This window comes from Rhipicephalus microplus, unplaced genomic scaffold (genome assembly GCF_043290135.1).
Source record: "Rhipicephalus microplus isolate Deutch F79 unplaced genomic scaffold, USDA_Rmic scaffold_521, whole genome shotgun sequence".
Taxonomy (NCBI): Eukaryota; Metazoa; Arthropoda; class Arachnida; order Ixodida; family Ixodidae; genus Rhipicephalus; species Rhipicephalus microplus.
The window spans coordinates 30,001-34,887 of record NW_027465081.1 but is presented as its reverse complement, the minus strand read 5'-3'; the positions used below and the strand labels follow the sequence as shown (position 1 = coordinate 34,887).

The following is a 4,887-nucleotide window of genomic DNA, read 5'->3' as shown; positions in this document are numbered from 1 at the left end:
AAAAAATGGGGACATGGCGTGCGTCACCGTGCGGCTTCGCAGCGTTGCCGAAGTCGCCGAGCCCTTCGACTGAGCCGAACGGCGGACAGGGAACGTTGGTCGGCCGTTCTAACCTGTCGGTGCCACGCCGAGACGTCGTTAAGGAAAACCGCGTCGTGGGCCTCTACGACGCCGTCGAGTCGTTGTACGTTTGGTGTCCAGCGTGTCGGCGGCGAGTAGCGGACACGTCGTTCACGACTTCGGTCTTTCGCAGTCGACGCGAACTTGCGGAGAGTCGTGGTGCCTCACGTTTTCGGCAGAAACCGCGGCGGAATTTTCCCGTGCGTGCGCGCACGACCTCGGTGCTGTGCCGTCAGCGTAGTGTTGCACAAACTCGTGGCCTACCCAAGGTGCGGTACGTTTGCGGCCGTATCCTCGGTGGGAATTTCGTGAGTAGGGTCGCAAATTCTACGACCTCGGCCGGTTTGAGAGCGACGTAGACTTGTGGCACGCTCAACGTGCCACACGTTTCGGGGCACACCCGCGGTGAAATTTTCTCGAGTACGCTCGTATTAGTGCCCAAGGAGGTCTGGGTACTTATCGCTGCTATTATGTGGGGGTTCTCGTGAGCGGCGTACGCGAAAGCGACCGGGTGTCTGATATGCGGCGGGCTTCGGCCTCGTCAAGCGTGTCCTCGGGTCTGCTCCAGGGGAATCCACGGCAGTCGTCTGCAGCCTCATCCGCTTGATGCGTTAGGGGCTGGTTGTCGGACGGTGCCGTTTTACCACGATATCGAGGTGTGTTCCGTGTCGTCCTCGGGCGATTCAGATGCGAAAGCGCCGAAGACGCGGGCGTGACCCGTCGTCTGGCGGCTTTGCAGTCTCGGCTCCGTTGCTAGTTCCGGCCGGTCCACCGACAGTGCAGCGGGCTTGGGCAACCCGCACGGCGCGACCGAGTCGATGCAACGAAAAAGAGCGAGCATGAACGTGCTTCTTGCCGCACGGCTCCCACTCGTCTTTCGGGAAGGTTGTGCCGTAGCGAGCTCGAACGCCGTCATCTCGGAGTGCAAAATAAGCGTGTTGGGGCGCCTGAAGGTGGCCTCCGCCGCACACAGACTGCGTCCGGCCCGCCGAAGGCGAGGACGGACGCGCAGTCGAACGATTACCTGGTTGATCCTGCCAGTAATCATATGCTTGTCTCAAAGATTAAGCCATGCATGTCTAAGTACATGCCGAAATAAGGCGAAACCGCGAATGGCTCATTAAATCAGTTATGGTTCCTTAGATCGTTTCTTCCTACTTGGATAACTGTGGCAATTCTAGAGCTAATACATGCAGTGAGCCTGGAGCCCTTTGGGTAACGGGTGCTTTTATTAGACCAAGATCGATCGGGTTTCGGCCCGTATTGTGTGGTGACTCTGGATAACTTTGTGCTGATCGCATGGCCACGAGCCGGCGACGTTTCTTTCAAGTGTCTGCCTTATCAACTTTCGATGGTAGGTTACTTGCTTACCATGGTTGTTACGGGTAACGGAGAATCAGGGTTCGATTCCGGAGAGGGAGCCTGAGAAACGGCTACCACATCCAAGGAAGGCAGCAGGCGCGCAAATTACCCACTCCCGGCACGGGGAGGTAGTGACGAAAAATAACAATACGGGACTCTTTTGAGGCCCCGTAATTGAAATGAGTACACTCTAAATCCTTTAACGAGGATCAATTGGAGGGCAAGTCTGGTGCCAGCAGCCGCGGTAATTCCAGCTCCAATAGCGTATACTAAAGCTGCTGCGGTTAAAAAGCTCGTAGTTGGATCTCAGTTCCAGACGAGTAGTGCATCTACCCGATGCGACGGCTCGGACTGAACATCATGCCGGTTCTTTCTTGGTGCACTTCATTGTGTGCCTCGAGATGGCCGGTGCTTTTACTTTGAAAAAATTAGAGTGCTCAACGCAGGCGAGTCGCCTGAATAAACTTGCATGGAATAATAGAACAAGACCTCGTTTCTGTTCTGTTGGTTTTTGGAATACGAGGTAATGATTAAGAGGGACGGACGGGGGCATTCGTATTGCGGCGCTAGAGGTGAAATTCTTGGACCGTCGCAAGACGAACTACTGCGAAAGCATTTGCCAAGAATGTTTTCATTGATCAAGAACGAAAGTCAGAGGTTCGAAGGCGATCAGATACCGCCCTAGTTCTGACCATAAACGATGCCAACCAGCGATCCGCCTGAGTTACTCAAATGACTCGGCGGGCAGCTTCCGGGAAACCAAAGTATTTGGGTTCCGGGGGAAGTATGGTTGCAAAGCTGAAACTTAAAGGAATTGACGGAAGGGCACCACCAGGAGTGGAGCCTGCGGCTTAATTTGACTCAACACGGGAAAACTTACCCGGCCCGGATACTGGGAGGATTGACAGATTGAGAGCTCTTTCTTGATTCGGTGGATGGTGGTGCATGGCCGTTCTTAGTTGGTGGAGCGATTTGTCTGGTTAATTCCGATAACGAACGAGACTCTAGCCTATTAAATAGGTGCGGGGTTCCCAGCACCTTACAACCTTCTTAGAGGGACAAGCGGCTCCTAGCCGCACGAAACAGAGCAATAACAGGTCTGTGATGCCCTTAGATGTCCGGGGCCGCACGCGCGCTACACTGAAGGAAGCAGCGTGTCTTTATCCCTGTCTGAAAAGACTGGGTAACCCGTGGAACTTCTTTCGTGATTGGGATAGGGGCTTGCAATTGTTCCCCTTGAACGAGGAATTCCCAGTAAGCGCGAGTCATAAGCTCGCGTTGATTACGTCCCTGCCCTTTGTACACACCGCCCGTCGCTACTACCGATTGAATGATTTAGTGAGGTCTTCGGACCGATGTCCGGCGCGGCCTTTCGGTTGCGCCGGTCTGTTGGAAAGATGACCAAACTTGATCATTTAGAGGAAGTAAAAGTCGTAACAAGGTTTCCGTAGGTGAACCTGCGGAAGGATCATTAACGGATTGTGAAGGGTGAGCGCCTCAGCTGCGTCTGCGCCCGACACTTTCTGCCGCTGACCCCGTTTGGACGCGGGGTCGGCTTTTCCCCACGGGGCTGCCTGAATGTGGAGCGGCACCCCGTGACAAATTGTTGCGCCCAGCGGACGCCAACACCGCGACCTTGGACGGTCGGCCAGGTGGCGGACGCGGGTACAAACGGCGCAACGCACTCATAGGTCGGCTTTCGACCCGCCACTGCACCGTGGCTCGAAGCGCTCGAAATGCGCGACCCGACCGCTGCGGGACCGCCTAGTACTGTAAACAGGAGCGGCGGAGCGCGAACGGCGAGTCGTGGTTACGTCGGTAGAAGGCGAGGCTGCGCGTTCCCGAAACGCCAGCCGAGTGCCCTCCCGACCGTTCGAGCGTGCAAGAACGAGACCCGACAATCGCGCGGCGACTGCCAAGTACGAGAGGAACGGCACAAGCGTCGGCGGTCGGTCAAGGAACTGGCGATGTGACGGGTCCGCTGTGCACCAGTGCATACCGTCCCGCCGTCCGCGGCAAGCGCCTCCGCGTCCTCGGGTGACGGAGGCTGCCGGTCGGTTCTTGCAGGCGAGGGATCTCGCTGGCACCGGTTCGCGTTGACGCGCGGCCGGTCATGGCACGGCGATGCGACGGCCGAGGTGCGCAGTACTCGATGGAGGAACCGCACGCTCCGATGACCGTCCCGCCCTCCGCGGCGTATGCGTACCGACCGTAATGGTTGCAGCAGCGCCGGCCGGCTTTTGAATTCGCCACACGAAACACGGTGCGAGATCGCGGTTAGGGGAGCGTCGACGTTGCCAGGCGTTTTGCTTGCTGCCGAGGGAAAGGCGGCACGGCCACGTCGCGCTCGTCGCGATTAGCGGGTCTGCGCGCTTTGGGAAGGTGCCGCAACGACTTGCCGAAAGAGGAAGCACGGAAGAACGAGGGACTTGGACGTCCCGACAATTGAACGCACTTGCGGCCAGGCCCTTGCTGGCTTCGTTCTTCCGCCTCGAGTAGGCTCGTACGCGGCTCCGGCGCCGAAAGTGGTCCTTGGCACCGACTTCGGTGGACGTGGGAAGTGCCGCGCAAGTACGGCGCGCCTGGCTCCACCTGTTGGCTAAAGTAGGCAGCCGGATCGGCATTTTGGTGTGCGGTGGCAAACCGTGGATGCGAAAAAAGCTTGTGCGATTTCGTGGAACAAAAAGCGGGGGTCCCCCTTTTTATGCGGAGGAGACCGACCCGCCTGCCGTGGTGAACCGCGACGCCACGGTAAAAACGGGAGAGGCTTGTCGATGGGACCGTGCATCCCGCGCTCCACGGAGGCCGGGAGGCGGCCGCCCGAGGAAATGTGTAGCCGTCGAGGCCCGCATCTGCGTGCACTCTTATCCAAATGGGTGTACCGCAGGCATTTTCTGGTTAGGCGGGCCAATGAGAGCGAGCACACAACGATACCTACGGGTCCGGCTTGGAGAACCGGCTTCGACGCCTCCCGAGTATTTATAGAGGGGTGGACCACGAAAGCACTCGCAAGTAGCGAAAGCGAAACGCCGTCCGAAACACACCGTTTGCTCGATTTGCGGCAGCCGAAAAAGGCGCGGCAGAGTTTTGGAGTCCAAGCGTGCGCTGAAAAGCGCCCTTCTTGGCCACTGTTTGGCCGAGTGCCAGAAACGTTTGGTTTTGACTGTACGGAATTGAACAAACACTTTTTCACGACTCTAAGCGGTGGATCACTCGGTTCTCGGGTCGATGAAGAACGCAGCCAGCTGCGAGACTTGGTGTGAATTGCAGGACACACTGAGCACTGATTCTTTGAACGCACATTGCGGCCTTGGGTCTTCCCTTGGCTTCGTCTGTCTGAGGGTCGGATCACATATCAAGAGAGCCTTCGGCGCACAAGGGAACGTGAGCCGTCGACTCGTTTTG

The 4,887-nt window shown here is 57.5% G+C and overlaps 2 non-coding genes across 2 annotated transcripts; both read left to right on the top strand.

Moving 5' to 3' along the window:
* The first annotated feature begins 1,141 nt into the window (after positions 1-1,141).
* On the top strand, positions 1,142-2,956 carry LOC142794999 (small subunit ribosomal RNA). The gene has a single exon (XR_012892683.1). It is a non-coding gene; the product is annotated as a small subunit ribosomal RNA (ribosomal RNA).
* A 1,719-nt stretch (positions 2,957-4,675) lies between these two features.
* On the top strand, positions 4,676-4,828 carry LOC142794998 (5.8S ribosomal RNA). Its single transcript, XR_012892682.1, has one exon. It is a non-coding gene; the product is annotated as a 5.8S ribosomal RNA (ribosomal RNA).
* Positions 4,829-4,887: the final 59 nt, after the last annotated feature.